The 12,311-nt window shown below is 41.7% G+C and overlaps 1 pseudogene; it reads left to right on the top strand.

The window, feature by feature from the left end:
* The first annotated feature begins 1,310 nt into the window (after nucleotides 1–1,310).
* Nucleotides 1,311–4,411, top strand: LOC139369382 (ras-related protein Rab-22A-like; annotated as a pseudogene).
* Nucleotides 4,412–12,311: the final 7,900 nt, after the last annotated feature.

Raw genomic sequence — 12,311 nt, 5'->3', positions numbered from 1 at the left:
AAAACACCAGTCTCAATGTCAACAGTGAAGAAGTGACTCTGGGATGCTGGCCTTCTAGGCCAGAGTTCCTCTGTCCAGTGTCCATGTTCTTTTGCCCATCTTAATCTTTTCTTTTTATTGACCAGTCTGAGATATATGGCTTTTTCTTTGCAACTCTCCCTAGAAGGCCAGCATCCCGAAGTCTTCCCTGTTGACGTTGAAACTGGTGTTTTGCGGGTACTATTTAATGAAGCTGCCAGTTGAGGACTTGTGAGGTGTCTGTTTCTCTAACTAGACACTCTAATGTACTTGTCCTCTTGCTCAGTTGTGCACCGGGGCCTCCCACTCCTCTTTCTATTCTGGTTAGAGCCAGTTTGCGCTGTTCTGTGAAGGGAGTAGTACACAGCATTGTACGAGATCTTCAGTTTCTTGGCAATTTCTTGCATGGAATAGCCTTAATTTCTCAGAACAAGAATAGACTGTCCATTTTGAGTCTGTAATCGAACCCACAAATGCTGATGCTCCAGATACTCAACTAGTCTGAAGAAGGCCAGTTTTATTGCTTCTTTAATCACACAACAGTTTTCAGCTGTGCTAACATAATTGCAAAAGTTTTTTTTTCAAATGATCAATTAGCCTTTTAAAATGATAAACTTGGATTAGCTAACACAATGTGCCATTGGAACACAGGAGTGATGGTTGCTGATAATGGGCCTCTGTACGCCTATGTAGATATTCCATTAAAAATCAACCGTTTCCAGCTACAATAGTCATTTACAAGATTAACAATGTCTACACTGTATTTCGGATCAATTTGATGTTATTTTAATGGACAAAAAGTTGATTTTTAAAAAACAAGGACCCCAAAATTCTGAACAGTAGTGTATATATGTATACATTTGCAAAAAAACTATGTCATTATGGGGAATTGTGTGTAGATTGCTGAAAAAAAAGTTATTATTTAATCCATTTTAGAATAAGACTGTAAAGTAACAAAATGTGGAAAAAGTCAAGGGGTCTGAATACCTTCCGAAGGCACTGTATGTAGCCTCAGCTTGTTTTTATTACGCAGGGTTTTCTGTTTTACTGGGTGAAGACCAAATGTATAGTTCTCCATAAATATTAAATTACTAACTGCTTTTGACACATTTTGCTCATCTTTTCCCGATGGCTACCACATGTGAGTCCTCGGTGGAATGGCTTGCCATACTTCCAGGTAACAAAAGCCACTTGGCATATAGGCTTGGAACACAAGGCCTTTTTGTTTTATCAAAAAGCTTTACCCCTCCATTTTGAGTTGATGTTTTCTCTCAAAGACCCTGTTGGGTGAAATGGAAAGTGGTGTAAGTCATATAACGGTGTCTAAATGTCACCGTATAAGACTTCTAGATTGGGTACTCTGTGAATGTAATGTTTTGGAAACAGGCGGTAGTAGTGATTGCGATGCTATTTTGGTAACCTTGATTTTCTCATAAACAATTGCAAGCTAGATACACAATCCTTAAAGATGAATACAAAAATGTCAGTAACCTTTTCTTTGAAGTTCATCATCTCTTACTTTAATCATGATTTACAGTACTAAAAATGCATACATGGCCCTTGACCTCACTATATCAGTGCAACCAGTTTGGCTATAGATAAAGTCCTGTTGGAGGCTTTAGAAAACTAATTATCTTCCCTGTCTAGAGGGACAGCCTCTTTCTTTGAAGAATGATTGTAGCCCATTACTCACTATTCTATATCTCCACTTCTTTCTCTGCTTTCCCATAGTTCCGTACGTTGGCACCAATGTACTACAGAGGCTCTGCGGCAGCCATCATTGTTTACGACATCACCAAAGAGGTACAGTATCCCCTCCTGTTTCCCTCTGGTAACATGGTGTGACATGACATTTGTTTTTTTCCTCAAATGTTTAAAGGGACAATGCCACTTTTTTTCTATGTCATTCCTATGTCATCAGGAGTCATTTGCAAAATAAATCAGCTCTCTCCATCACTGAGAAACTCAGTTTTTAAAATATTTTTTTATGACCCCCGCTGACATCATAGGGACAGGTTTTCTTAGGACCTTCTTATATTTTTGACTACAGAAAAAATGCTCCAAATAGATTGACCTTTGCAAAAACGTAGGTATCCATGCACGGCATACAGCTTGTATGTCTACTGTAGGCGACTATGGGATCCCACTGGTCACTTTGAGTCAAATATAGGCATGTCCAGTAAACATATACTGTCCATACTCATGTGTCTGCATGTCCTGTTCACATCTCCTATGTTTCACACCTGTTTAAATCCCACACACGCACACAGTTATGCGTTGCATAACATTATCTCAAACTCTAATATGTAACAATGTAAGATGTTTACTATATGTATACTACAAAGTAGTAATAACGTTATAGTATATAGTTGCCATGGCACCCTAGTAGCAGCATAAGCAGAGAGCTCCTGTGCATTTGTAAATATGTTTGTAATTAATGAATTAAGGCTTTGTATAATCTTTTTGTTTTAAGAATGAACAATTAATATAACTAATTAATATCATCAGAATCAACCACGGCATTAAGACTGCAGGTGAAGTTGGCTATTCATTTCTTTGTTTTGCTAGCTAGCAAGCAGCTAACATTAGCTGGCAATTGTTTTGATTCGAATGCAAGCTAGTGTCCAGAGGTTGAGGATGGAGAGAAGTCCGAAAGCAAGACGGCAGATCGGTGCGGTGAGTTTAATCTTGAATTATTATTGAAATGTTGTGTGCTTTCTGGAGCCACGTGACTGACATAGCATCATCCAAGTTGCTTCATTTTGGCAGTAGTGAAGGAGTAGCTAGCTACCTACTATGAAGTCCATGGACTGCAGTGCCACTGGCTAAGCTCAAACCTGATTCCTACTATGGAAAAGCCAGAGACAGAGAGACACCTTGATGAGACCGTGCTGCCTGCCCCCGGACTTTCCCTCCCAGCTTGACCACCTCCCTCAGATGACCACTCCATTAACTTTCTAATGACTGTCCATGTTGTGATGTTTTTTATAAATTGCATGTATTTTTTTGTTGCTTTAAAGCACTTTGAGATTCTTTATGAAATGAATAGCGCTATAAATGCTGAATAAGTTATTTATTATTAATAATAGCTTGAACCGTGTTTCTCAGGACTCGTTCCAGGCATTGAAAAACTGGATGAAGGAGCTTCACCAACACGGCCCTCCCAACATCGTGGTAGCCATCGCTGGCAACAAGTGTGACCTGTCCGATGCCAGGTAAATAAATCCCTCAAGTCCCAGGTCAAAAGTAGTGAACAATATAGGAAATAGGGTGCCATTTGGGACTCAGCTATTCACTTATTTTTACAAGTCAGCAGCATGGCCAAAATACAGTAATTTTTACCAGACGAATCGTTGAATCGTTGACATGAGATTTGCTTGTACTACATTTTCTAATGAAGATTAAATGACTCGCCGACGCAAGGGACGTCAACGGCCGAGCCAACCGTGTATCTTCAAACTTTTGGCTCCAACAATGTGAACATATCGTGGAACAGTAACTGCCAGCCATTGCGGCTCTCTGTTGGAGATACGCTGGAGGATGTGTATGTAATGTCACTCAAACATGCTCGCTTAGATTAGAGGACTTTAACTACTAGAGTAGCCTAATTGCATTGGAGCAGTGGAGAGAACTGATGCTTCAAATAATCTCCCATCTACTGTCCATCCATTAGTATTAGTCATTATTGACTCGCTAAGCAATTATTAGAAATGACTGTACCTCAAAATGGGACACAGCACAGGTCTAGTTCATAAAGAGAAACATGTATATGCTATTGCTTTCCGATCAGAGTGGGCCCCTGTGGAAACACAGCTTTGAATGCTCATTTGCTTCCATCATGTGTAGTTCTGTCACGGCCGTTGAATGAAGTGGACCAAGGTGCAGCGTGGTGAGCGTACATGTTCTCTTTATTAGAAAAAGACACCGAACAAAACAATAAACACTACAAAACAAACTGTGAAGCTTAAGGCTATGTGCCATAAACAAAGTCAACTTCCCACAAAGAAAGGAGGGGAAAGGGCTACCTAAGTATGATTCCCAATCAGAGGCAACGATAGACAGCTGTCCCTGATTGAGAACCATAGCCGGCCAAAACATAGAAATACAATATCATAGATAACAAAACAGAATGGCCACCCCAAATCTCACCCTAACCAAACCAAATAGAGACATTAAAAGGCTCTCTACGGTCAGGGCGTGACATGTTCATTGTAATATGATGAGCATTAGCTGGATCAAATGAAGGTATGTATAGCAGTACTGGGGGAAGCCCCATGCAACACATAAGTCTAGTAGAGATGAGTGATGTGATACTGGTGGGGAGTAGGGCTGTGATGGTCATGGAATTTTGGATGATGTAATTGGCCAGCCAAATGACCGCAGTCACCGTAATAACCGCTCAAAAAAATGTATATACAGTTGAAGTCTGAAGTTTACATACACCTTAGCCAAATACATTTAAACTCAGTTTTTCACAATTCCTGACATTTAATCTCAGTAAAAAGTCCCTGTCTTAGGTCAGTTAGGATCACCACTTTATTTTAAGAATGTGAAATGTCAGAATAATAGTAGAGCGAATAATTTATTTCAGCTTTTATTTCTTTCATCACATTCCCAGTGGGTAAGAAGTTTACATACACTCAATTAGTATTTGGTAGCATTGCCTTTAAATTGTTTAACTTAGGTTAAACGTTTTTGGTAGCCTTCCACAAGCTTCCCAAAATAAGTTGGGTGACGTTTGGCCCATTCCTCCTGACAGAGCTGGTGTAACTGAGTCAGGTTTTTAGGCCTCCTTGCTCACACACACTTTTTCAGTTCTTCCCACACATTTTCTATGGGATTGAGGTCAGGACTTTGTGATGGTCACTCCAATACCGTGACTTTGTTGTCCTTCAGCAATTTTGCCACAACTTTGGAAGTATGCTTGGGGTCATTGTCTATTTGGAAGACCCATTGCGACCAAGCTCTAACTTCCTGATTGATGTCTCGAGATGTTGCTTCAATATATCCACATTTTCCTTCCTCATGATGCCATCTATTTTGTGAAGTGCATCAGTCCCTCCTGCAGCAAAGCACCCCCACAACATGATGCTGCCACCCCGTGCTTTACGGTGGGATGGTGTTATTCAGCTTGCAAGCCTCCCTCTTTTTCCTCCAAACAAAACAATGGTCATTATGGCCAAACAGTTCTATTTTTGTTTCATCAGACCAGAGGACATTTCACCAAAAAAGTATGATCTTTGTCCCCATGTGCAGTTGCAAAGTTGAGCGGCCTTTCAGTTTATGTCGATATAGGACTCGTTTTACTGTGGATGTAGATACTTTTTTACCAGTTTCCTCCAGCATCTTCACAAGGTCCTTTGCTGTTCTGGGATTGATTTGCACTTTTCGCAACAAAGTACCTTCATCTCTAGGAGACAGAACACGTCTCCTTCATGAGAGGTGTGATGGCTACGTGGTTCCATGGTGTGTATACTTGCGTACTATTGTTTGTACAGATGAACGTGGTACCTTCAGGTGTTTGGAAATTGCTCCCAATGATGAACCAGACTTGTGGAGGTCTACAATTGTTTTTCTGAGGTCTAGGCTGATTTATTTTGATTTTCCCATGATGTCAAGCAAAGAGGAACTGAGTTTGAAGGTAGGCCTTGAAATACATCCACAGGTACAGCTCCAATTGACTCAAATGATGTCATTAGCCTATCAGATGCTTCTAAAGCCATGACATCATTTTCTGGAATTTTCCAAGCGGTTTAAAGGCACTGTCAACTTAGTGTATGTACATTTCTGACCCACTGGAATTGTGATACAGTGAATTATAAGTGAAATAATCTTTCTGTAAACAATTGTTGGAAAAAGGACTTGTGTCATGTGTAACGGATGTGAAACGGTTAGCTTACTTAGCGGTGCGCGCTAAATAGCGTTTCAATCGGTGACGTCACATGCTCTGAGACCTTGAAGTAGTAGTTCCCCTTGATCTGCAAGGGCCGCGGCTTTTGTGGAGCGATGGGTAACGATGCTTCGTGGGTGACTGAGGTTGATGTGTGCAGAGAGTCCCTGGTTCGCGCCCGGGTATGGGCGAGGGGACGGTCTAAAGTTATACTGTCACACATGCACAAAGTAGATGTCATAACCGACTTGCCAAAACTATAGTTTGTTAACAAGAAATGTGTGGAGTGGTTGAAAAAATAGTTTTAATGATTACAACCTAAGTGTATGTAAACCTCCGACTTCAACTGTACACTGAACAAAAATATCAACGCCAACATGCAACAATTTAGAAGATTTTACTGAGTTATAGTTCATATAAGGCAATCAGTCAATTGAAATCAAATCCTTTAGCCCTAATCTATGGATTTCACATGACTGGGAATACAGATAAGCATATGTTGGTCACAGACACCTTAAAAAGGGGAATGGATCTGAAAACCAGTCAGTATATGGTGTGACTACCATTTGCTTCATGCAGTGCAACATGCCTCTCCTTCGCATTGAGTTGATCATGCTGTTGATTGTGGAACGTGGTCTACTCCTCTTCAATGGCTGTGCAAGTTGCTGTTGATGGTATGTTTTATACATTTGCACAAATGTATAAAAACCTGTTGTTGCTTAACCATTATGGGGTATTCTGTATAGATTGCTGAGGAAAAACATGTATTGTCACGTTCTTTCAAAATCGAACCCAGAAGCAGACCAGGACAAGGAGAGTAGGAAGAAGGTGAGTATTTATTTACAAGTGAATGTGAATGGGTAGATATATCCAGGTGGCGTAGCGGGCAGCGGTGGTGAGTTGATGGGAGTAAATAGGTGGATCCAATGGGGTAGCGGAATCCTCCGACGACCAGGCGGGAATGGGGTAAATGATCCGGGTGAGTAACTGAAGACAGAACAAACGGAGGTAAGTTTAAGGCAAGCAATACGTAAAAAACAACAAAACAAATTCTATCCAACTTGAGGCTGATACTATGGCACAACATACTGTTCATGGCTAACGATCCGGCAGCGAATGGATGTCAGGTCAGAGCTTTTGAAGGGGAGAGGTGATGATCAGGACAGGTGTGCAGATTACTGATGGGATACAGGTGCGGGTGAACATCGATCTCCCAACAAGCTAATTCGCCCGGCAACCAAAAAAAAAAAAAAGTCAAGGTGTCTGAATACTTTCCGAATCCACTGTATATACAGTACCAGTCAAGGGTTTTTATTTATTTTTTCTACATTGTAGAATAGTGAAGACATCAAAACTATGAAATAACACATATGGAAGCATATAGTAACCAAAAAAGTGTTAAACAAATCAAAATATATTTAAGATTTTTCAAAGTAGCCACCCTTTGTCATGATGACAGCTTTGCACACTCTTGGCAATCTCTCAACCAGATTCATGAGGGAGTCACCTGGAATGCATTTAAATTCAAACAGGTGTGCCTTGTTAAAAGTTAAGTTATGGAAATTCTTTCCTTCTTAATACATTTGAGCCAATCGATGTGTTGTGACTAGGTAGGGTTGATATACAGAAGATAGCCCTATCTGGTGAAAGACCAAGTCCATATTATGGCAAAAACAGCTCAAATAAGCAAAGAGAAATGACAATCCATCATTACTTTAAGACATGAAGGTCAGTCAATCCGGAAAATGTCAAGAACTTTGAAAGTTTATTCAATTGCAGTCACAAAAACCTCAGAGTGCAGCCCAAATAAATGCTTCACAGAGTTCAAGTAACAGACACATCTCAACATCAACTGTTTAGAGGAGACTGCGTGAATCAGGCCTTCATGGTCAAATTACTGCAAAGAAACCACTACTAAAGGACACCGATAAGAAGAAGAGACTTGCTTGGGCCAAGAAACACAAGCAATGGACTTTAGACTGGTGGAAATCTGTCCTTTAGTCTAATGAGTCCAAATTTTAGATTTTTGGTTCCAACCGCCGTGTATTTGTGAGACGCAGAGTAGGTGAACGGATGATCTCCGCATGTGTGGTTCCCACCGGGAAGCATGGAGGAGGAGGTGTGATGGTGTGGGGGATGCTTTGCTGGTGACACTGTCAGTGATTTATTTAGAATTCAAGGCACATAAGGATCATATCACCTCCACCTTACCTGACACCCTAGACCTACTGAAATGTGCATACTTCCCCAATAGATCCATGGATGATGCAATTGTCATCGCACTGCACACTGCCCTATCCCATCTGGACAAATCAAATCACATTTTATTAGTCTCATGCACCGGATACAATTACAGTGAAATGCTTACTTACAAGTATGAGGATTCTGTGTTATGCACTATAGCCTGTTACCATATATGTGATTGAATATTATCTGCTGTTGGCTTGTGTGGATGTATGTATGTGTTATGCAACATAGCTGACTTGAAACATTGTTAACAGTTTCAGGGCCATGGGCCTTTCTCATGATGGAAAAATACAGAATAACATAAAAACGGACACATACAGAACGTAGTGTAGCAAACCACAGACTGTTTTTGGTTAGAACTCAAACTTAACAATAACAGAAACCAGATATGTGATAACGGTATCTAGGGAATGAGGGCATAGATACTCGACACAGCAACAGTTACATCTATCAACTGGAGCGCCCGGGGGCTGGTACCAGCTCGGACGACAACAATCAACGATAGGCTGGGTGAGTCTAAACCACGCCCAGTCTCTACTCTGACAGGCCGGCTCGGAAGCAGGAACTATTTCTGTCAGAGTATATTTATAATATCTTTGTCAAGAACAAGTTAGTTCTCTGTTTTGCCCTGCGAGGTGGGACAGAGAGCCCGTATATACGAAAATTGCATTTACCACTTATTGCTTAGCTAATAAAAAATACATAGCATACAATCGGTGACTCATTGTCATATTTATCCTGATACCAGATTCGAATTGACGCAACCCTAACACAAGCCCTTAACCAACAATGCAGTTTTAAGAAAAGTAAGTGTTAAATAAAAAATAAAAGTAACAAATTATTAAATAGCAGCAGTAAATTAACAGTAGCGAGGCTGTATACCAGTGTACCAGTACAGAGTCGATGTGCGGGGGCAACGGTTAGTCGAGGTAATTGATGTAATATGTATATGTAGGTTGAGTTAAAGTGACTATGCATCGACAACAAACAGAGCGTAGCAGCAGCGTAAAGGGGGGGGGGGGGGGGTAGAAGCTGTTAAGAAGCCTTTTGGACCTATACTTGGCGCTCTGGTACCGCTTGCCGTGCGGTAGCAGAACAGTCTATGACTAGGGTGGCTGGAGTCTTTGAACATTTTTACGGCCTTCCTCTGACATCGCCTGTGTAACGTTTCTCGTCGTAGGTGGAAGGTGAGGACCAAAACGCAGCGTGGTAAGTGTCCATAATGTTTAATAAAACTCAACAGAACACTGGAACAAAACAATAAACGTGAATAAACGAAACAGTCCCGTGTGGCAACAAGCACTGACACGGAAGACAAACACCCACAACTCAAAAGTGAAACCAGGCTACCTAAGTATGATTCTCAATCAGGGACAACGATTGACAGCTGCCTCTGATTGAGAACCATACTAGGCCGAACACAGAAATCTCAAATGATAGAAAAACGAACATAGACAACCCACCCAACTCACGCCCTGACCATACTAAAACAAAGATATAATAACAGAACTAAGGTCAGAACGTGACAGCCTGGTATAGAGGTCCTGGATGGCATGAATTTGGGCCCCAGTAAAGTACTGGGCCGTACACACTACCCTCTGTAGTGCCTTATGGTCAGAGGCCGAGCAGTTGCTATACCAGGCAGTGATGCAACCATGCTCTCGATGGTGCAGCTGTAGAACTTTTTGAGGATATGAGGACCCAGTCTCAGTCTCCTGAGGGGGAATAGGCTTTGTCAAGCCCTCTTCACGACTGTCTTGGTGTGTTTGGACCATGATAGTTTGTTGGTGATGTGGACACCAAGGAACTTGAAGCTGTCAGCCTGCTCCACTAAAGCCCTGTCGATGAGAATGGGGGCGTGCTCGGTCCTCCTTTTTCTGTAGTCCACAATCATCAAGAGGAATACCTATGTAAGAATGCTATTAATTGACTACAGCTCAGCCTTCAACACCATAGTACCCTCCAAGCTCATCATTAAGCTCAGGGCCCTGGGTCTGAACCCCGCCCTGTGCAACTGGGTTCTATAATTCCTGACGGGCCACCCCCAGGTGGTCAACGTAGGCAACAACACCTCAACTTCACTGATAAACTTCACTCAACACAGGGGCCCCACAAGGGTGCGTGCTCAGCCCCCTCCTGTATCCCTGGTTCACGCAAGCCTTCAATTCAATCATCAAGTTTGCAGACGACACAACAGTGGTCAGGGAGGAGGTGAGGGCCCTGGCGGAGTGGTGCCAGGAAAATAACCTCTCCCTCACCATCAACATAACGAAGGGGACACCAGAGGGAGCATGCCCCCATCCACATCGACGGGCAGCAGTGGAGAAGGTGAAAAATGGAAAGTTCCTCAACATACTCATCTGAAAATCTGAAATGGTCCACCCACACTGACAGTGTGGTGAAGAAGGCGCAATAGCGCCTTTTCAACCTCAGGAGGCTTTAGAAATTCAGCCTGGCCCCAAAGACCCTCACAAACTCTTACAGATGCACCATTGAAAGCAACCTGTCGGGCTGTATCACCGCCTGGTACGGCAACTGCAGGGCCGTCTGCTCAACGCAGAAGGTTGGTGCCGTCTGCTCAACGCATCACCGGGGTCACACTGCCTGCCCTCCAGGACATCTACAGCACCCGGTGTCACAGGAAGGCCAAGAAGATCATCAAAGGACCTCAGCCACCCAAGTCACAGCCTGTTCATCTTGCTATCATCCAGAAGGCGAAGTCAGTACAGGTTCAATAAAAAAGCTGGGACCGAGAGACTGAAAAACAGCTTCTATCTCAAGGCCGTCACTAGCCGGCCTCCACCCAGTACCCTTCCCTGAACTTAGTCACTGTCACTAGCCGGCTACCACCCGGTTACTCAACACTGCACCTTAGAGGCTGCTGCCTTAAGTTACATAGACATGGAACTAGGGCTGGGCGATATTGCCAAAATGTTTTAACAAAATTTGACGTTATGACGGTATTTTATGTTTTTGAATAATAAAAGTTCAAAATTTGCATTATGAGTAGTGTTTGACCCTAGGGTGACCCTACATACATTCTAAGTGATTTCAATGGGTCTATATCTATTCTGATTGTTTTACACTGTTCAGTTCAACCCCAAATTATTTTCATACATTTTTGCATTTCCTGCACTCATTTCAGATCATTTCCACACTGCCCCATAGGGCTACACGACTTGACCTGTGATTTAGAGCAAAACACTTCAGTGAACTGCTGGAATCAAGGAAATAGAATGATTATGCAAATTATATAGTTAGAATATAATAGTGGGAACTTTGAATACAGTTTGACATGACAACAAATGAAAATGCTAGGGAGGAGTTATTGTGACAGGGTAGTTTAGTTTTTATTTTATTTTATTAATTTGACCATTTAAAAAAAAAACACACATAAAACTTGAAAAAGCCACACATGAATAAAATCATCGAGGATAACACAATAAAGTCTGGGACTTATTTCCATTGTGGTCCTCTAAAGGAACCAAAGTGTTAACAAGCGTTTCCTAGGGGACCCTATAATCTTTGGCTGCATTGAAAGTTCTCTCTTAGCCACTTCATATAGCTGACATTCTTGCTTCACATATTCCTCTTTGAATTAGAAGATACTGTTGCGCAAAAAAAAAACATTTAGATGTAGGTCTACACTATCACTGGTAGTATCAGGCTGTATACCGATAGCTTTGACTCAGTACATTTATTAGTTAGCTAGCAAGCAATTCGCATTAGCAGCTAACAAGGTTTAGGCCTAGCAGTTTGCAGATGGAAGAAAAAAAACAGAATAGTGTAATTATAGAACACTTGTGGATTAATATTAAGAAGCAAAGTGAAAATAGCATTGTTGTCATCAACATTGTTTCATGTGCTGCATTGACCATGCAGAGGCTGAAAGCAAGTGTCGAGGTTGAGGAACAACAAAAAGCTGGACACATTACATTTTTAAAGCTTTTTTCTGATAACTAGTTCATTGCATTCGCCATAGAGCCCAGTTTCAGAATATCACCATGTGTCCCAGCTGCTTGCTGTAGTTTTGAAGTATTCGCCAAAACCAGATCTTATTTTAGGGCATTTTTCACCCTGCCAGTTCCTATTAGTTCTACTGAGCACCGTGGCACCAACTCACCTAATGAACGTTTTATTCCCAGCCCATTGTTCT

Source organism: Oncorhynchus clarkii, chromosome 17 (genome assembly GCF_045791955.1).
Source record: "Oncorhynchus clarkii lewisi isolate Uvic-CL-2024 chromosome 17, UVic_Ocla_1.0, whole genome shotgun sequence".
In the NCBI taxonomy this organism is placed as follows: Eukaryota; Metazoa; Chordata; class Actinopteri; order Salmoniformes; family Salmonidae; genus Oncorhynchus; species Oncorhynchus clarkii.
The sequence above is the reverse complement of the archived record's forward strand: the minus strand, read 5'-3'. Positions and strand labels throughout refer to the sequence as shown.